This window comes from Protopterus annectens, chromosome 10.part0 (genome assembly GCF_019279795.1).
Source record: "Protopterus annectens isolate FY-2018-M chromosome 10.part0, PAN1.0, whole genome shotgun sequence".
NCBI lineage: Eukaryota > Metazoa > Chordata > Ceratodontiformes > Protopteridae > Protopterus > Protopterus annectens.
This window is the reverse complement of record NC_056744.1, coordinates 83,839,152-83,862,098: the sequence shown is the minus strand read 5'-3', so window position 1 is coordinate 83,862,098 and position 22,947 is coordinate 83,839,152.

Sequence of the window (22,947 nt, the reverse complement as noted above, 5' to 3'; positions counted from 1 at the left end):
GCTCCAAAGGTGGTAGTGTTTCCATATTCATAAAAGATGTGCACACCTCCAGACTGGTAGCCCAACATAACGCATCTGAGATACTTCCAGTGCAGCTAACACTAAGACAGCAATTCAGGTTGTAGCCTGCTATAGGTCCCCAACCATATCCCAAGACTCGCACTCCATGTTCCTAAGCACCCTAGAGAATATTAGGGCCCAACCTAACACTCTCATACTGGGTGACTTCAACTACCTCTCCATTAACTGGGAAAACTACTCATGTACCTATACACTTGCCTAATGCTTTCTGGAATTCGTTAATTCCAATGCTCTGGACCAGCTCGTTCTTACCCCCACTAGAGGTAGCAACATCCTTCACCTGGTCATTACTAACATGGGTGACTGTTGCTCTACACCAATAGTGAACTCCTTCCTGGTTAGATCTGACCACAAACTAATCACCTTGGAAATCCACATCCCTCCCATCCACCGCCCACAAAGGTAACCATCATGAAAAACTTCTCCAAAGCTAACTTTGGGCTCCTAAAAACAGAGATCGCTAACTTCACGGCACCCATGCAAATGGAGAATAATTGCATGACCGCTGAATCATACACCAATTCACTGTACAAATACGTGCACAAATGCATGGATCTCGCCATACCCAAAAGAACTAAGATGCTCTCCTCAAAAAAAAAAAAAGGAAGCCAATCTGATGGTCCCTTGCCATAAACAAATTCTACAACAGAAGAAGGAAACTGATACGGAATAAGGCAAAGTCTCAAAACTGGAAAAACTCCCTTATCAGCCTCAACAAAAGGTCGAGATCACTCATCAAATCCTCTAAAGCTAGCTATGAAAACAGAATTGCAGCAGATAGTAAAGACAACCACAAGGCCTTCTATAATTGTGTAAAGAATCTCCATGGCAATACCCAGATTTTCTCTGAGCTACTGCACAATGGTACCTCCTATACCGAGCCAACAGATATTGCCAATGTACTGGCCGACAGATTCATTGCTAACTTTACCCCTCTCTCCACCCCCAAAGGACCAATCGCAATTCCAGTAGATTGCCAGGCACCCAGAATTACTGCTGCACAGGTTAAAACAGCACTGTCCAAGGCCAAGAATACAGCTTCTATGGGACCTGACAATATCCCTGGCTGTGTTCAAATGAACTATGGAGTGAACTGGCACCTCACCTGTGTGTCCTGTTCAATCACAGCCTCACCTCAGGCTTTGTCCCTACCAAATGGCGCACTGCTACAGTCATCCCTCTCCGCAAAGGAGGAGCAACTACAGACCCCAGGAATTATCACCCAATTAGCCTGATGAGTCTGATATGCAAAGCTATGTAACGCATCATCATGGACCTAATAAACAAGGATATAGGGAATCTCCAAACTCTGGATCCTACACAGTTTGGTTTTGTGAAGGGTAGATCATGCCTGCTCAACTTGGTTGACTTCTTTGAGTCAGTCACCAGAGCTGTGGATGAAGGCAAGGTGGTTCATACAGGCTACCTTGATCTGGCCAAGGCCTTTGATACCATTCTCCACTCAGGAATCATGGAAAAACTCACTAAGCTAGGCATCAACCCCATGTCACTATGTGGGTTTCAAACTGGCTCACAGATAGAACCCACAGTGTGAAAGTAGCTGACTCCAAGTCAGACTGCTGACAAGTCATGCGTGGAGTCCCACAGGGTTCAGTCCTGCATCCTCTCCTGTTTGGTATCTACTTCTCTGAAGTCCAGGCCAACATGAAGGGACTCTGGCTGACAAAGTTCGCAGATGATTGCAAGTTGGGAGCTATTAACTCCCCAAGTGATGCTGACATCCTACAGAAAGGTCTCAATGACACCAACAACTGGTGTCAGAACCATGGCTTTAAGCTCAATGCCAAAAAATGTGTCATCATCCCCCTTGGGAAAAGACCCGGTTCCCTTGAATTACCACATTGATGGTAGTCCACTGAACACAGAAGGCTTTATAAGAGATCTGGGAACACAGGTTGACAGCAACCTCTCTTTTGACCACCACATTGCCACTGTGGTCAGAAAGTCCTTCTATGTGGCACATCGCATTACTAAGGATTTTGCATCCAGGAAGAAAGAAGTCATTGTCTCCCTCTACTCTTCCCGCATTAGGCCAATCATTGAGTACAATGCCCCATTTGGCATGTACCTCACTAGACACCTGTAACAACTGGAGAGGCCGCAAAAGTACCTCACAAAGAGAATCCTAGGCCTTAAACACTTGTCCTATATGGGCAGACTCAAAAAACTCCAACTATTCCCTGTCTCATATCGCCTACTTAGAGGCGATCTCTGCTTGACTTACAAAGCCATGTCTGACCCAGCTCTGTTAGAAATGCTACATCTAAAGAAATCCAAATCCCTCCACACCACATGCTCCAGAGACCTCAACCTCATTACCACAATCAACAGAACATGCTGGAGGGACAAATTCATAACCCAGAGACTGCTCATGCTATGGAATAGACTTCCCATACATGTCAAGCAGAGCATCTCACTGGCCCTCTTCAAAAAAAACCTTGATGAGTGGATGGGAAATAGAAAATTCACCCCAGGGATCACTCCAGTGACTCTACTCGACAGAGGCACTAAGAATTAAGGTCGGGTGGTATGATGCCAGGGTAATCCTATGGGCTAGGCTTGTAAAGGCTCCAGGGCCATTAGCCTAGTACACACCTATGAACCTATGAACTACAGGAGTGAAAAGTAAATGGAAAGACTAACAGACTGTAATAGACAATCCTGGGGATTCAATAAATTCTGTGTAGGCTTAGTGCAAAGCCTACATGCAGTTTACATGTTTGTGTGGTGAACAGTAGCATGAATTACATATGCATGCTGTGCACCATGTTTAAATGTAAACAGGTGTGGTTTCATGGCTGGCAGCACAGAAAACCTTGTAAATTAACACAAACACCAGCAGACATGTAAACCTGTTTACCTACAGGCAAATTAGGTCTGCAGGGTTGTGCAGAAAGCCACAGTGACTACCAGGTTTATTAATAAATCAATGTATGTAGTTCTAACACATTGCATGAAAGTGTAGACAGTGCACAGTATTGTAGAAACCTGTGTCGGGCATACTGAATAAAAGTTGCGTAAATGACCAGTAAGGGTACATAGACTGCATTATAAATAAATAGTCAGGGGGAGTATGTGTAGTGAAAAGGGAAACACAGATAAATTGTAAGAATGAGCACAGGAGAACATGACAGGTGAAACATGGTAATGTACAGCAGATGAGGGCATGTCAATGAAGACAGTGGTAGCATGGATAATAATCACATGACATGATACAGCATGGACTGCTCAGCTATGGTATATCATGTGACTATCACAGAATCTGACACATCAGTGGAGAATATTCTTTGTGATATAAGCATCCTGACATGAACAATGATGAGGACCTATATCAGGGATGGCATATACAATAGGGGATAGGTGCATATTGTGAAGCTGTGCAAAATGAGTTGCCTGAATATGACTGTAATGTCAGCACAGGTCTCAACCAAGTGGGACACATAGCAACAGGCTAATGGACAACAGTAGACAGAAGCATGCACAATCATGGACAATATCAGAATAATACCACCAGTAGTCCCATGTCTGTGACATATCATCTGTGATTGTAAGTGATCACACATGTTCTTGTACAACTATTATGATTTGTCAGCAATCTTTGAGGGGAATCAAGCATATGTTCAGCAAAATTTAACATCTCCTGGAGATGTTAGGAGGGATACTGTCACACCTGTATTTGCAATCATAAGTGATCTTGGCTAGCTGACAGGTGTGCATACCATACATATGGCATAATCTACACTGTCACAAATGTAACTCATGCCATCAATGTTTTCAATCAGCTATATATTTACTGTGTGCATTACAGATACAAGTATCACACATGTATCTTGAATAATACCTTGATGGGGGTTCTGCATCATCAACCAGTAATGTGTATGCTATACTTTGATATGGTCAATAAGATGTGTGGGAGGTCACAGTGGCAAATGTGGTACACTTGAATACCTCATCCCTGGAAGATGTGTTGTGAGATACATGAAAAAGGGTTGCTTGTACTCAGTTATTGTTGTGATGAGGGCTGAGAACTATGGAACTATAATACCATTTGATGTGGATGTCCCATGTGTACTCAGGAGTTGTGTTACATACATAGGAGTATTCACCACTTTGGGCACATGCAGGTGGATGTTCCGCATACCGTCTACCTGAGTACACAGGTCAGATACCAGTTGGGCCCGCAGTGGTGTGCTGTCTATATTATAATTAGGTTGTGTATTTGCTTTTATAATGTGACAAATCCCCCCATTATTTTTTTACCATGTTGCCATGGCTGTGGCAGCAATCCTCTGTGTGTGTTGATACTGTATATATTATACTAATATCACACTTGGATTCAATGCTTGTCCACAGTCTGCAGTCCTCCAAAAAGCTGTTTGGACAAATGATGTATATGGCATTCTTCATGTCTAAGACTTCAATAATTAGCAGGAAAGGGCCTAGCAGAGAGCCCTGAGATACAGGCATAATCACTGGACACTAGATATAGGTCATTTCACATACTTCAACATATTCATCTATTACTTATGTGATTCAGTGCTCTACCCACTTGGTGAAATAGGTGTTTGTGGACATTTATGAAAATGTCTGAGGAATACCTCAGTGCAGATTTGTGTCAAATGACTAGGCCAGGTCAAGTTATGCAGGATGATAATGTTGTCATCATGCATGCCCTTTTTGACCTTCTTGAGGACATTGAACAGATGTAACAGATATGATCTAGCCTGAACAAATCACACATGGGTTTGGTACACAGTTAGGATATTACCTGTGTCCTTTTAAAAAAAAGGTCGATGATGACTTGTTGGTCTGCCTCACAGATGATGAGAGTCATGATGTGACTATACATTTATGCATCAGGTGATGTTCTTCCCAGAGTCAGAAGGATGCATGTTGAGGTACACTCTTCTATGGGAACATAGTTTGTCTGAAGGCTGTGTTGAAGTATGGATCCAACCGTGTCTGGTAAGTCCATGTTTTGAGTCACACTCATGCTATAGGTAACCTGTGATGTTGTCAGGGCTTATTCATCCTGTTATTAGCCATAATGAGCACACATATGTGCTGCCCTCCTTAGAATAAAAACTGAGAAATATTTGCATGTATACTGTAGCTGATGGCCAGTGGTGACATGGTGGTGATGTGTGAGACAAACTGTCAGCTAGTGGACTGTCTATTCCTTCCAATTGGGTATGTCTGGTGGCATCCACATGCAGATCTGTGCTTATCTCTGTATTACACTTAACATTTAAAATTTATTAAAATAAATAATTTGTGAAAAGACACACAAATGCAACCTTGGTCATTCAGCACATTTCACACACTGGTACTATGCACACAGTCGTACAACTGTACCAATGTCATGTACTTACTTAAATTGCACAGAATATGCCTAATTGTGTTTCATGGGCAAGCTGAGTATAAGCAGCCTGATGTGATATCAGGACACATTACAGATCAGTTGTTTGTGTCTCATGCATAACATTTCCTGACACAAATGCTAAACATCACACAATGATGCTGTTGACCACTTCAATTATCCTTGGGTACAGCAAGGGTTAGAGGAGAGTTGGACATAGCTGTGGACTCACATATTCTAAAATTGTTACCATAGTGATTGTTGAATGCACACACAGTTGACTGAACCCCTTCTTAACTCTTTACTAAGCACAGTACTTAACACAAGTACCACAGCACAATTCTGTCATTTATAGTGTTGGAGAATACTTTATAGCTGATGACATCAGCAGAGTTTTGTGCAAAGAGGATGGTAATATCAGTGCTCCACATGCAGATGTAAAATTGTCTCTTGAATGCCAACCAAGTGAATACACACACACACACACATATCTATATCTTTATATATATAAATATATATATATATATATATATATATATATATATATATATATATATATATACACACACACACACACATCAGTTGACTGCAGTGAAAAGAAAACCTCTGCCTAAGTATACAGCACAAGGCTGACTTGGAGAGCGTCAGGCAACATTTTACAAGTGATGACATCACCAGTGTCTGGTGAGAAGAGGATGGTAATAGCAGTGTGCCACATTCTGGTATAAAATGGTCTCTTGAATGTCAACCAACTGAACACACACACACACACACACACACACACACACACACACACACACACACACACACGTACGTACCAATTGACTGCGGTAAGATTAGAATCCCTACCTAAATAAGTACACTGATTAGAGAAATGAGTACTTAACACAAGCACCACAGCACAAGTCTGACTTTTATAATGCTGCAGAACAATTTCAAGTGGATGAGATCAGCAGTAGATGTTTGCCAGAAGATGTTGGGAGACCTGAATGAAATGGATAAGTAGGCATGTATAACTGTCAAAATATTGATATGTCATGGGATTGTACTGATGACTGCAGCATACACAGCTATGCTTTTCTGAGTAGATATATACACACACACACACACACACACACACACACACCAGTTGAATACAGTGAGATTATAACCCCTACCTAAGTACAATGACTAGAGACCTTGGTACTTAATGCAAGCCCAATGCTTGCATGTTTGCATGGAGGTAAAAAATAGAGGATACAATGTAACCATTTTGAAACTGTCTACTTCCTGTCTGCAGGTGTTCTAGACCTGCAGGTGTTAGAGAAGGTTACTAACCACCATGCAACACCGCTTAGTGGGTTTGCGTGATGGAAAGCAAATGATACAACAATGTATCTGTGATGACCCACCACTGCCAACCGGTAATCAAGGAGCTTCAATCCTCACCACTGGCAACAGTGGGTGGCATTCAATGGGAGGATAGCAAGTACACACACAGCATTTCCAGATGCAGCTCTCTGCATAACTGCAATTTCCCTTAAGAGCACATAGAGACCACAGTCAGCCTGGGGCTAGTTTTTCACTCTTTCTCCAGATCCCCAATAAGACTCCCCACTGGCACAGCTATAGTTTGAGATCTCAGCTGAGTGACCAAGCCAAGACCCCCCCAGCACCCTCTCTGTCCAACTAGTGCTTTGTGTCGCTGTCCAAGTAGCTGGCACACACACACACTTTGAGGTTTGATTTATGCACACACACCTGGGAGAGGCTGGCCCATGTTTACTAGCTACGACCCTTTCTGCCCAAACTATAAGGTAGTTACCACTGCCACCAATCAACTCCTTATCAGCTACTTTAATGCCCTTAACAAATGGTGTCCAAACTTACTGTGAAATGTTAATATTAACACAAATGGCAGTTTGACCAAGAGCAAGGCTGTTAGGAGTGGCCCACACAGTGTCACCAAATAAACATGCAAGTACTCTCAAAACTTAAATATCGCTACACAGATCAGCCACAATGAACAGTTTAAATATATTTAATAATAAATAATAAAAGAACAAAACAATACTAAATATATATTCACAGTGACATCATAGTTCAAAACCACAAGAAATATTTAAAATAACATTGCTCGATAGTCTCAAATAAATAAAGGAAAAACATCTAAACTAAGCTTTACTATATTCTTGACTGTATCTAAGAGAATTACTATACCCTAGAAACTTACTTCATTATAGCAAGGAAGATGTTGTGGTGAATGGGTCTTCTCAGGTCCAAGACATAATACAGAATGCCTTGTCACTCTAAGAGACTTATGAAATTGATATCTCAAATACTATTGCAGGGATAGCTTGCAGAATGACATAATTTCTTGTCATCTGACTCTATCCCAGGTGAAATCCCCACTGCTGGAAGCTGAAAACCGAGAGATACCATATTTTATTGTGTGGCCATAAAGTCATTTAATTTAATTTATTTTTCTGAAGTTAACCTCCTGTATTCTAGTTTCCACTGTTAAAATATATACATTTAAACAGTTACAATAGTGCATGTACATTTCTGTTCTATTCCAGTAGGGCACACTGTGGTTACATTTTAAGCTCAAACACTTTATGAAATACATTTTTAACACATGTCTGTATAAACCAGTTTGATATACACATGACACATTTCTAATACAAGCATCTTATATAAATCATTTTGATATTCACCAGTGGCATGTAATTATTTACAAAATTCCAGCTAGCTGGGCTGGCAGTATCTCCTTTTGTCACAGTATCCTTTTTGAAATTGAGAATGTTTGCATCCTGTCTGCAGGTGTTCTGTCTGCTTTGTGTGTGGGCCATTAGTCCAGGTGTGTGTGAAGGTAAGTGATGCGCAAACATGACAAGCAAATCTCACCTTGTTTTATCATTTATGTTGTTTCTGAGGGATATGAAGTCTGAAACTGAAATCTGTATCATTATTTTGTAACTTCACTCTTTAATGATTTTCCAGTATCATAGAGAGGCCAAACTGTAGACATTCGGTGAAAATCTGTACAGTTTATATGTATGAATATATGAATCTTTGATTCATGAGGCCTATTAGTTGATAGAGGACACGTATTCACATAAGTCACTGCTTTCACATCTTGATGTAATTGCTGTAGAAATCACCTACCTTATACTTACTTACATTACCAAGTAAAGTATGCAAGGATATGCCATTCCTTTATATTCTTAGACATTTATTTTTCTATTCAAGGTTCAACACTTACCTTGGAGATCCCACAGGTGCAAGAGTTTTAGTTCAGGGCTGTCTCTGTCTGATGCTAGCAGTACACAGCCATTACATGGGTAAGTAAAGGTTGTGAATGTTGCCTGGCATCAGTGCTATTGTATGTATGTGCTTAGATGAAGGTTTTAACCCCTTAGGTGGTGAGTATGTGTGCTGTTCATTGCCTCTTGGCCAGTGCGAGGGTATGTTGTGCATGCCTACATCTGCCTACACCCGCAGTGGCTGCTGGTTCCCCCTCTGACTCCTCACCTGCATTTGGCTGTGGTGACCTTGCCAGTGGTTGTGGGACGCATGGCCCTTCCCCTTGGTGTTCCTGCTAAAGCTGTTTTCTGAGAATAATATTGTGAGGGGGCACAGAGAGAGAAATTTTCTGCACAAGTACTTGGATTGTATTGCAGAGCTCTCCCTGATGTATCTAGGCACTGGAACCACAACATCAGCAGCCAAAACACACTCCCTATATTTCTTGTTTGAGCATGTGCCATGGTTCCATTGCATAACCTGCATCCCCCAGTAAATGACATTGTGGGATATCTCCACTAGTAAACATCTCATACAGTTGGCAGTTGTGCCAGATATGTTAGTCATGGTAACTGTCTGGGTTTTAAGCACACACATTAAGGAAGATTCCCTTAGCATTACACACAATGTGGCAGTTAATGGAGTGGTAGCCCTTTCTATTTATGTACACCCTTCCCTGTTCCCCAGGTGGTGCTTTGATTTCTACATGTGTACAGTCTATGGCACTCAAGACTTCAGGGTAGTGTGCTACAGGGTAGAACTCCTTTATAGTTTTGGCTCTGTTCTCAGGTGTACAGAGAAAATACATGCACTGACTGGCATGTTGTAGCATGGCATTCAGGAATTGATGTAGGATCCTGGATGCTGATGCCTGTGCTGTGACACCTCCAGTATGTCCCCTGTTGGTTCCTGGAAGGGTCCTGTAGCTTAAATTCTAAGTGCTAGACATACTTTAGTCTCCACTGAGATTGGTTCCCTTCAGTTTGCCCTTGATCTCAGCTGAGGATGACAGAGGTTACACAGTTCCTGTAATGTGTCTCTATCCACCCTGTAGCTCTCTACAATTTCCACCTCATGCAGATTGTGAAAAGTTAAACAGGGTTTAAACACCTTTTTCCTTCTTGGGGGTGGTCTATTAGCAGCAGCACAGACTTGGGTCTACTCACATACACATGAATAAGAGCAACAGCAGACTCTAACATTCTTTCCATGTAGCCTAGTTTCTGTGTCTGTATTTCAATAGGTTTTGAAATTTGCAGGGAAAACCAGCACTGAGTCTACACTCTTGCTTTATAGCTTGCTCCTCCATCTTGGATTGGTTAATTAGCATACAGTTCAGCTGCTTATGTTGTAATTAGCATGCCACAATGTTTACCGTGTTCGCATGGCTCTACACAGCGTGCAGAGCTGCTTACTGAATACAAAGCAGTGCGCCATCATGTGCACATCTTGCCACGATACACATACAGATTTAGTGGACCATGTAGGCTTTATTGAATCTGCACCAGTGTCGACTGACAGACTTTCAGTAATTCATACAGCTCTCTTGACACATACCTGTTTAGGCACAGGTATACCAAATGATTATCCTTCATATCTAACATGTAGCCTAAGCCAGCCATCTGTGTATATTGTCTAAAGACATTCCTTTCCATGGTACTACAAGTGCTCAGTCAGTCTTCTTATGACAAACATACCAGCAGCTGTATGCTTGGACAAACCTTCTATTCTGTCTGCAGCTACTCTAACTACTCTGTATTTGACTGGAACTTAGTATAATGCAATGTAAGCAAATGGAGCTTTTCTCCCAGGATCTCTGCTGAAAATGGGTATTACCTAGTCAGACCTTTCTGGATTAATAAAGACAAATAAATAAATAAATTTTGAGACAGCTTTATGGCCAGACTCTAATCTTATCAGCCAAACCTGGTGAACAGACTTCTTTTTTTTGCCATGTTATGATCAAATGCACCCCAATTTTGCTGAAGAAGTATGTCATATCTAAGATGCTTTTCTTGTATTGTTCTGCTTACCCAGATTACCATATTTGGAAAATGACTGCACATCTCTGCTCTTAAACTATCATGTAGTACAACAGGATTCTATCATAAGGAATACCTTCTCCCACTAATTAAGATGGTAACGGGAGGTTTACGTGTATGACAAGCAGTTGATAAGGGACAAATCCTCAGTCCTGTACTAGTAATAACTAATTTTGCTCCTGTGCTGAGAACATTTTAGGAAAAAGACGTATCATATAGAAAGTAAATATATGACACAACAGAACATTGTTAAATAAACTATACCAGATCTTGAATCTGAAAAAAGGAGATGTGTTTTGAAGTCTATAGTGAAAACAGCACAGAAAACAAAACTAAATTAACATGACAGAGAGTTGTTTTACTTATATTTTAACTATTTATGCATGCATGTTTGCATTATGTAAAGAAATACAGAATGCAGCAAGCTTAAAAAATGCATAACTGGTAAACTCAGGACTTAAACTTGCATACAGAATGTATGGTTTGATAAAAGATAAGAGCCACTTAATGGGCCACCAAGAGTAAGACATAGAGCGTGAGAGACTAAGTGATATACTCAGTCATATAATATGGACATGGAGGTACTTGTAATCAAACACATATCTGCAAAATTTACAGAGTCAAGAGTATTACCAGTATACTGCCTCATCCGAAAAATATGTCCTCTAGATGTCTAATCACAGTATAAACACTTAGCTCCTCTATCAGGAGCTCTTTGTCATCTGACAGAAACTTGTTCATTGCATATTCCACTGGGAAGGGAATGGAAACCCACACTCTACCTACTATGTCACTCATCAGGAAAACAGCAGAATCTGAGGCTATGAGGATGCCCACGATCATCAGGAAAACAGCAGAATCTGAGGCTATGAGGATGCCCACGATCATCAGGAAAACAGCAGTATCTGAGGCTATGAGGATGCCCACGATCATCAGGAAAACAGCAGTATCTGAGGCTATGAGGCTGCCCACGATTTTACTGTTGAAACCTTAGTGCATGCAGAAGCTTTAAGCATTTCTCACCAGAGATCATGAATGATTGGTAATGTTCAGTACGCTACAGCTCAGCTGGTACAAAGGTGAGACTACCTCTACCACCACCCTTACCTGTGTTGCACTTTCCATCAGACCTGATGAAAAGTACTTTTATGGATTTGTCAGCCAGTACGCAGGTGGATGTATCGTGACTGGCAGCTGGTGTTCTAACACAGACTGGAAGTAGCAATCAATGGGATTTCCACTGAAAAAATGCTCACACCAAGAAGGAGGTCTCCTGCTGGGGAGTTGCAGGCCATTAAGAGGGAAGTAATATGAGCAAGATGGCATATATGGAACATTTTTAAAGGGAGATGGGTGGGCAGAGTCCCTCCCCATCCTGTTGAAATGATCCAACCATTGTTTACCCTCCCATAGCCTGCAGATACTTCCTCACGTGAGGATCACTGGAGCTGTTGTGATGGGGATACAGCTTAATAGAAGTAATGTTACGGAAATGCTGGCTTCCGCAAACACACAAGCATATATATATATATATATATATATATATATATATATATATATATATAATCAACTAAAGGCATAACATAGATATATAAGTAATTAATTACTGCAAACATTCTTTGTATGAACCAGAAGTGTAAAGCTGTGGGCACTCAACAGCTACTATAAAGTGATAAGGTGTACTCTGTATTTTTTAAAAGCTCTTCCATGCAACCTCTGGCTGCATTTTCCCCAAAAGCTCTATTTTTCTGAATTTGTTTTCCTCAAAGCCAATTTCTGAGAAGATGAAATGCAATGTGGCAGGAAAAAGTATAGCCATGTTCTAAATGTAGGGATAAAAATCTATGTATGTATGTAGTCACAGATCTGTTTTCATCATGTCTCAAGATCAGTGGTAGCTTTGCACAACTTAATGCATCTTCACAAATTACTGCATCTTTTAGGCAGATCATGTTGAACAAAGTTGTAAATGCAGTCTCAGTTCTAAAGTGATTTAGGGTGAATCTGATGTTAACAAAGTGAACAGGCAATTTAAACACACAGTCTCTCAAAAATGAAATATTCTGACCGTTCATGATTTTATTGTTAGTACTTACAAGATCAAGACTGACACACTGAGATGTGAATATTTTTGGAAATTATGTTCTTCATTTAAAACGTGCACACATAGTAAGTTACTATGCATAAGCAAATAACTCAAGAAAGGAAAAAAATCGAAAATTCTCCTTTTACTTATCTGGACACCAAAAGACACATTACCACATATTTGTATAAAACCGACACACGCGCACGCACGCACGCGCACACACACGCACACGCGCACACACACACACACACACACACCTCTTAGAGCAAGAAATCTGGAAAAAGCCATTACTAAAACTGGGCCAAATGCCCAAAAATAGGGACAGTTTTTAAAATATTGCTCTTACAAACTTAGAAAGTTGATAGAATAATAGTTTTTTTATTAGTATGAATTTTCTGAAGGGTATGAAGTCTGAAACTCAACTGTTTGTCATTATTTTATAAATTCAGTCTTTTATGATTTGCCACTGATTTGCCAAAAAACTAAAATTTTATGAAAAACAGACCAAAAATATGAGGGATTAATCTGGACATTCTGTGAAAATCTGTACAGCTGAGAGGTATGACACACACACACAAATGCACGCACTCACACACATTCACACACAAACAAAACTAAATTGATTTGTGTGCCCTATGTTGTTTCATCCTTAAATATGTGCCTATACATTTACTATTAGAAGATGTACAATGCCAAATGTGCATTAGGGAATCATGCTGGGCCCAGATGTGCCATTACTACATCAGTGTGAAGGAATGTATTTTTAAGCTATCGTTACCATGAAGAACAGGCACACACATCTACAGATCATCTCAATGCGTGTTAATTTATAAATCCTCTTGTAAAACTTTTGTTTAGCATTTTAATAGTTCTCAGGCATATTGATTCAATTAGAAAGTCATTTTTTTTTTAAAACAGTGAGTCATCTGGAAATAATTTGATGGATTCTGTATTTTTTTTGTGAAAAGCACAGAGTGTACTAACATCTGTAAAAGTCAGCTTCATGGATTGACAGCTTAGATACTGTTCAGTTTCAACAATGAAACACAGACACTGTATCAGGAAGCGCATATAATTGATGCACTTTAGGGATAATTCTTCAAAAGCAGACTCTTGACCAGTTTCTGTTCACCCTGCCCACAAACACTAAGCTCACTTATTTGGTGCAGGCTGACATCTTTTTCATGAGCAGTGGATATTCAGGCAGCTAGTGTTGTTAGCTATAAGTAGAATTAGCGGAGTTACATTTTTATACACATATCTTGGTTCTTATTCATGTGTGAAGGTTTTCAGTTATCTTATATTCTCCCACATGTGCATTTTAACTTCATTCATTGGAAACACATCACTAAGGCAGGCCCAGATAATATTGCCTGCCATACATCTATTTTTAACACCTTTATTGAATTATCACTTGTGACAAAGGCACATTTACATTTATATAAAAGTAATCAAACTGTATTAGCAAGTTCACATAGTGCCACACAACAGTATGGACCAAAGTTGCTTTCCAAGAAGTAGGAGCTTTTATTGAACTTTAGAATGTTCCCAAATATTCATATATGGATTTTGTCTGAAACTACTTTATGCCTAATAACTACAAATCATGGCATTATCTTTGAGTTATGATACAAGCTGATCTGCCTGTCTAGAAACTGAGACTGTATGTTGTGGGTGTGGTGTGAGATGTGCAGATTTTGTATGTAGTCTGTAACAGTTACTAGACAAAGGCATGGATATCTAGACGCATTATATACCGTGTCCATAAAGATAATATTTGCTTACTGGATGTCAGCTTTGGTCCATCTTTTGCATTGTGGCACTGTCCCTTAGTAGCAGACCCACTGCAGGTCCCACATACACCAGCTCTCATGCTTAGCAGCAGACCCACTGCAGGTCCCACATACACCAGCTCTCATCCATGTTCTTTCTGTGGCACTGAAGAGCGGAACGGCCCATTGGCAGTGGTGCATAAACAGCCTGTTGTGCCACCAAGAAATGTTTTAATTTACTGTAGTCGTGTATTTGTGATCTTGCCTACTTGTCCTTCAATGATCTATGCCATAGGGGAAAGGATAAATGTAAAATATATGTCCAAATTTAGACTAACAATCAACCATCATGTTTTGGGAAAATGGAAGAAAACAGGAGTACCTGAGGAAAACACACACAAATGGAGAAAATATGCAGATTCTACACATGGTGGCAGGATGTCAGGACTGAACCCCATACCCTGGTGCTGTGAGCAGAGTTCATCATGCTCAACAGCTTTCTTGTCAGCATAAGCCATGGATAACTGGTTAGCTGTGAGTTTGCCATGTGCATTCTCATACAGTACAGCAAATTAAACTAAAACATTATCTGTTATTTTACTTTTGGCAAGTGTTCCTTTTCATGACAACAAGAACACTCATCTATCTGCCTACTTAAGTAAATAAACTACTGCAAACGTCAACAATACATCTTTATTCCTCCCATAGGGAGGATATCAGAAAGAGTCTCCTGGATCTGCTAGCTAAAGTGACTATCTAGACTAATCCTTTGTTCTCTGTTTTCATGAAAAGTGAGTTGAAAAATCGTAACAGGAATCATAATAGGAACACAGGAAGTGAATCAAAGGTTAAGGTTGTGAGCTGTACTACACAGTTTGTTTCCCTCTGCTCTCATTTACCAACTGTGTCACCTTGAGCAAGACACTTAATCAGGCATTTCTCCCAGGCCAGGTAGCCCCTGAAAAGGGACTGTGTGTCCAATGGGCCTACCTGGTTAACAAATGGGAATTATAATTGTTACGATTACTATTGTTATTATTAGCTAATTTGTCAGTTTAAGTATGGGTTCAAGAATTTCAGATCACAGCTTAAAACAGCTCACTTACTCATTTACAAAATGTGTAAGTAAACACATTTTAAAAATTGTAGTGTACTTCTAGTCTTGTGGGGTAGAACTGTGCTGAGTCTTTTGTCCTGCTTGACCACGTGTACACAGTACTTTTGTAGCTATTCACCACCTGTGTCAGCCTGATTCCATGCCAATATTGCTTCTAGTTTCCTAGCTGGCATGTACTTTAAAGATTTGTGAAATGCTGTAGTGTTGCAGTTTTGTTCCATGATGTAGAACTGCAGCCACAGTATATGGAAATGATCTGCTTTCCATTACTAATGAGGAGTCATTATACACTATGATTCCATTGGTGTTTTCAGAATATCCCTAGTGGGAACACTGACTCAACAGCATAACCTCTAGAACCAAACCAATCTCTCGCTGCTGAAAAGGATAATGCAGTCTGGGACCGCCTTCTGTCTTGTCTGAGCCAGACAGCACAGGGAAGTAAAAACTATACTCTAGTTCATACCAAGTGAGATATATATATTAATTTATGCAGTGCTTTATGAAACTAGCTTTTTATTACTTAACAAAACACATAGTGAAAAGCTGATTCATGCTTTTACTACCTCACATTTAAGAAATCTTGTCTTAGATAACTTCTGCCTCTGATGGCACAATACGAAAAGATTCTTTCTCCAATTATCATTTTTTATCCAAGCTTGTAAAAATAGTATAGGCTCACAAAGAATACGCCAAATTAATGTGAACCCATGATTATCTTTTTGTTTTGAATGTCATCACTTCTCCAAAGAACATGGAGGCTTGATTTGTTCTTTAATATTTTGATTCTATAACAGCAATACATAAAACTGTCAAGCAGTAAGCAGATTATTTTGTGTTGTTATCTAGCTGTCACCACCATCCTAGTGCATGCTAGTATTTAGTTCCCTAAGAATGGAATAAAGTATAATTTATATTGTGCACTCTGTTCAGTGGAGGAGTTGTGATACAAGATACTTGAGCTTGACTGCTATCGAACACCTTGCATCAAAGTCTGAGTGTGATTATTTTTTACCTTTTGAAACATACTTCATTTATATGGAAACATACGTGTTTTGTAAACATCAGCAATTATATACTAGTAGATTCTAGAGAAACTGAAAATTAATTTAAAATGGGTGGCGAAAGCCAAACACACTCTGGCTAGGCTTATAAATGCCCTAGGGCAGATAGCCTAGTATGAACCTATGAACCTATTTGTTCAACACACCTGAAATCCCTATATATTTTGTGTAGTGTTCTCTGTAGGTGGCAGAGCTAGGTTTTCTCTCACAAATGCAGGTATTCTTAATGCTGGATTCATTCGCTCACCTTGCGTTTGTAAATTATAAGAAGCTACACTAATCTTTCACCACTAGCACACATCTCCTGAAGAGAGGGATCTAAACTGGGTCTTCCCTAAAATAAATAGACTTGCAGCTGATGTTACAAGACAAGACAGCAGATATTAATTAAGAGTATCTGTCTGCCTGGGATGGCATGCTCGACTGACCTCGATGCTTTGCCAGAGATGGCCTGCATCTGTCACCCCTGAGATTCCAGGTACTGGCTAAGGCTCTTGCCACCCCTATAGTGCCTTTTTCAGGCAGTGTTCCAAGAACAAAATTCCACCATAACTGCTACAAACAAATGCAATCTGAGAGTCATGCTGCTCAATGCTAGACGTCTAAATCTCAAGATGCACTAGCTCAAAGCTCTTCTCAAAATGGAGAATGTCGACATCTGGGCTGTAACAGAGACCTGGTTTAAAGAGGCAGAAAGTACCCCTGTGCTTCCAGGCTACAACTCATTCTATACCTTTCGGTCCCAGAATACGTCCGGAAGCTCCAAAGGCGGTGGTGTCTCCATATTCTAAAAGGATACGCACACCTCTAGACTGGTAGCCCAGCATAATGCATCCGAGATACTTCATGTACAACTAACAATGGGTAAGACAGCGATACAAGTCATAGCCTGCTACAGAACCCCAAAGATGTCCCCAGACTCTCACTCCAACTTCCTAAGCACCCTGGAGTCTATCAAGGTCCAACCCAATACTCTCATACTGGGTGACTTCAACTACCCTTCCATCAAATGGGAAAACTAGTCAAGTAACAATGTACAGGCCCAACACTTTCTGGAAGTTATCAATTCCAATGCCCTGGACCAGCTCATTCTGACCTCCATTAGAGGAAGCAACATCCTCGACCTGGTTATCACCAACATGGGAGACTGTTGCTTCACACCTATAGTTAATTCCTCCCTGGTTAAATCTGGCCACAACCTGATCACCATGGAAATCTCCATCTCACCTACAACCCTTGCTAAGGTGACCACAGTGAAAAACTTCTCTAAAGCTGACTTTGAGCTCCTAAAAACAGAGGTGGCTAACTTCCCGGCACCCGTGCCAATGGAAAATAGCTGCACGACTACAGAATCATACACCAATGCATGGACCTTGCCATACCAAATAGAACTAAGACATTCTCCTCCAAAAAAAGGAAGCCAACCTGGTTGTCCCCAGCCATGAATAAAGTCTACAACAGGAGGAAGAAACTGTTGCAGAAAAAAGATAAAGTCACAAGACTGGAAAACCTCCCTTATCAGTCTCAACAAAAAGCTGAGATCCTTTATCAAATCCTCTAAAGCCAGCTATGAAGGCAGAATTGCGGCTGATTCCAAAAACAACCAGAAAGCCTTCTATACCTATATCAAAAACCTCCTAGGCAATACTCAGATTTGCTCTGAGTTATTGCACAATGTCACCTCCTATACTGAGTCAACAGATATAGCCAACATACTGGCCGACAGTCAGTGCCAACTTTACCCCTCTCTCCCTCCCAAGGACCCTATGACAAGACCAGAAGAAAGCCTGGTACCCACCATTTCTGCAGCACAGGTAAAAACTGCATTGTCCAAAGCCAAGAATACAGCATCCATGGGACCTGATAATATCCCTGGCTGCATCTTACATGAGCTACAAAATGAACTGGCACCACATTTGTGTGCCTGTTCAATCACAGCCTTACTTCAGGCTATGCCCCTAATGAATGGCTCACTGCTACAGTCATCCCATTCCATAAAGGGGGAGCAACTACAGATCCTGGTAACTATCTCCCCATTAGCCTGACGAGTCTGGTATGCAAAGCTATGGAGCGCATCATCATGGACCTGCTTAACAATGATATAGGCAATCTCCAAACTCTTGACCCCACACAGTTTGGCTTTGTCAAGGGGAGATCCTGCCTACTGAACCTGATTGACTTCTTCGAGGCAGTCGCTAAGGCTGTGGATGAAGGTAAGGCAGTGCATACAGCCTACCTAAACCTGGCCAAGGCCTTTGATACCATTCCCCACTCAGGTATCACTGATAAACTCAGCAAACTAGGTATCAGTCCTTACATCACTAGGTGGGTTGCAAATTGGCTCACAGACAGGACCCACAGAGTGAAAGTTGCGGATTCCAAGTCAGACTGTCGACCAGTCACGAGTGGAGTCCCACAGGGCACGGTCCTGGGCTCTCTCCTGTTTGGCATCTACTTCTCAGAAGTCCAGGCCAACACAGAAGGACTCTGGCTGACCAAGTTCATTGATGACTGCAAGCTAGGAGTCATTATCAACTCCCCAAGTGATGCAGACATCCTACAAAAGGGCCTCTCTGAGGCCAATGACTGGTGTCAGAACTATGGCCTGAAGCTTAATGCCAAAAAATGCGTTATCATCCCCTTTGAAAAAAACTCAGTTCCCATGAATTAAACGTTGATGGGAACCCACTGAACACTGAAGGGGCCATAAGAGATCTGGGCACCCAGGTCAACAGCCACCTCACCTTCAACTACCATATTTCCACTGTGGTCAGAAAGTCCTTCTACGTGGCATATCTTATAACCAAAGGTTTTGCATCCAGGAAGAAAGAGGTCATCATCCCTCTCTACTCATCCCTCATTAGACCAATCAATTAATATATCGCCCCATTTGGCATGTACTAGATCAGACACCTACAATAGCCGGACAGGCCACAAAAGTACCTGACAAAAAAGATACTAGGCCTTATACACATGTCCTACATAGACAGACTCAAGAAACTTCAGCTGTTCTCAGTCTCTTATCGTCTACTTAGAGGTGACCTCTGCTTGACTTACAAAGCCATGTCCGATCCAGCCCTACTTGAAATGCTACACATAAAGAAATCCCAATCACCCCATGCCACATGCTCCAGAGATCACAACCTCATTACCACAATTAACAGAACATGCTGGAGGGAAAGGTTCATTTCCCAAAGACTCTGGAATAAGCTTCCCATTCATGTCAAGCAGAGCACCTCACTGGCCCTATTCAGAAAGATCACCCTAGGGATCACTTCAGTTGCCCTACTGGATAGGGGTTCTGTGAACTAACATCAGGTGGTACGGTGCCTGGGCAATTTTTTTGGGCTAGGCTTGTAAAGGTTCCAGGGCCATTAGCCTAGTACACACCTATCAACCTATGAATAGAGGTAAGCCCAGGTTGGCAAACATTTATTTAAGGAATGTAATCAAAATGTGTTTGAGGCTTCTCAAATATGCAACAAAGTTTAGAAGATTTAGGATTTTTGCTTGGGAGTGTTTGCCTACGTATTTTGTACCCCAAACAGAATCCAAAGAACTTTCCTCAGGTAGATGGCAAATGTTGAAGGTGTGATGGGGAAGAAAGATGTAATTGGTAACATATGTTTTCGGAATTTAATGAGTTGGCAGAATTTAAAAATTCCATACAAAGTACTCTGTCAGATATACTGGGTCAGCAAATGAGTGTAACTAAGGAATGATTTTTTTTTTTAACTGGGATACAGGATCTAAATGATCTAGACATGGTAAATGCCTTGTTAAGTTTAATTTTGGTTGCTGCTAAAAAAGCAATTACTAGAAAATGGAAATCAAAGTCTAACCAACCATATTTGAAATAGTGAATTCTAATAGAGCTGATAGAACTGGAAGTGGGATCTTTAGAATAGGGTAGGAGTAAATTACATAGAAAAAAAAAGAAATTATGGGAACAATACATGCAGGAAATGTTTTCGAGGAGGAATGAGGTTTAAGGGAAGGCAGGAATTGATCAGCTTATGTAATGTTGGATTTATTATATCGTACAGAAGAATATGTGTGATGTATAATGTTTGTAACTATGAACATGTTAATATGCTTTGTTTTCTCTTATATACATGTAAGTTTGCCTTAATGTTTTTGAGGGTTGCCTTACTTAAACTCAGTATTTATTTAGCTAATTAACATTGGGCTTGTAGCTTTCCCTGATTAAGTTACTTGTTCGCTGAGATACAAAAATATTCAGTGCTATGCAATAGATATGCTGTCCCTTCCTGCAATCAGATTTATAAAGAAAAGTCAGGCCTCGCTGTACTCACAATACACAGACCAGTACTGCAATTTAACTGCTTGGTTTAGTGAGTCTTTTGCTATTCAGTTAATGTAAGTGATTCAGTTTTGCACTTTTTAGAGATTACTTTATTATCGTCTGTTAACCCGCAGTGGTGGTGCTGCGGTAGCGTTGTCACCTTACAGTAAGACGCTGTCCAGTTCGATTCTCAGCTAGAGTGTCTTCTGTGTGGAGATACGCGTGAATGGGTGTACCTTCGTTGAAGGTTGTGCGTCAGGCCTGGCAAGCCAGTACGTAAAAATCAGCTGCCAATCATTAGCAGACCGGTGTTCTGCTGCGGCGACCCCTAACCGGGAAAAGCCGAAAGACACAAACAAACTTTATTATCTTCTGTTAATAGGCCTCAGAATGACTATCATATTTTCCCCCCTGAGGTGGGATGACAACAATACAGAGCAGACGTAAATGTGTTTTAGCTGATAGAGTGGATTAATATGTTCCAGCAAACATTGTAAACTATAGAATCACATCCTTTTCCCAAGCCCCTGGTTTTGTCATCTGTGTTAGTAGTGTGGACATTTCCTCTGGTAAGTTTTCATTCACACCACCGGCATAGTAAAACACTCGGTGTCACATCTGCCAAATCATAAGAAATTATTTCTTCTTCTCCTTCTCCCTCTTCCTTGTACAAACCAATGATGATAAGTCTAATGAGTAAAGGCTTTGGCTGTCATCTGTCCTGCCTCCTCTGTGAGGTGTTGCGGTTGTCATTTATTTTATTTTTTTTATTTTACATTTGTTGACCGGGCTAGTCCAGCTGGATAATTTCCATTTTCAGTGGAGGCCCGGGGAGAAAAGCTCCACAATTAAAACAAGGTTAAACATTTAAGCAACAATGCATACATTTTAGTGTAGTAGAAAATACAGCGAAAAAAAATCAGGTAAAAAACAAATAGCCTAAGCTATATATTCATATTTTTTTTTTTTAGAACAGTACAGTAATTTAGTCATTTGAAATAGCAGGGAAAGATAGTGATTTTTACGTAGGGAGGTATGGCTGAAGAGCGAAGAAGTCATTTAGTCTGGATTGGTACAGGAGCAGAGCCAGAAGTTGTTAAGATGTAATAGAAGTTGTTTTTTGAGTCTAGTGAGGTAATGTGTGGTGGGGAGGTTATTCCATATTTTCCCTATGGAGTTTGAAAATAGACAGTTACCTGCTGAATTTGTAATTCTAGTTGTGGTGACTTGTATCTTTTCGCAGATCATAACTGTTTCAAGTTTTTGTAGGGAGTAAGGAGGTTACTGAGAGCTGGTGTTTTGTTGGTTGATAAAGAATGTTATGTGTAATTAAGAGTTGTTGATAGATAAGCTTGTTAGGTAGTTCTAACCATTGTAATTGTTTTAAGTTATTACAGTGGTGAGTTCTGTACTGGGATGCTGTGGCAAAGCGGGCTATATTATGATAGGATGTAGTTAGTTTTTTCAGGTTACCTTTAGAGAGATTGGTGTAAATAGAGGAAGCATACAGTAGGGTGGAGATAAGATTTGATTGAGCTAAGGTGGTCCGTGCTTCTGGAGTAAGGAAGGGTTTTATTCTGTACAGTGAACCTATCTTTTATTTACTGCTTTTATAGTGTTATTGATATGACAATCATAGTTAAGATTATTATCAATAGTAACACCAAGCAGTTTGGTAGTAGAGTCTGGGGAGATAAGAGAATTGTCAGCTGCAGTAATAGTAAAATTTAGTTGAGGAGATTTGTGGGTAGGTGAGAATAGTAATAGCTTTGTTTTCTTGGAGTTGAGAAGGAGACATCTTTTTGAGAACCATT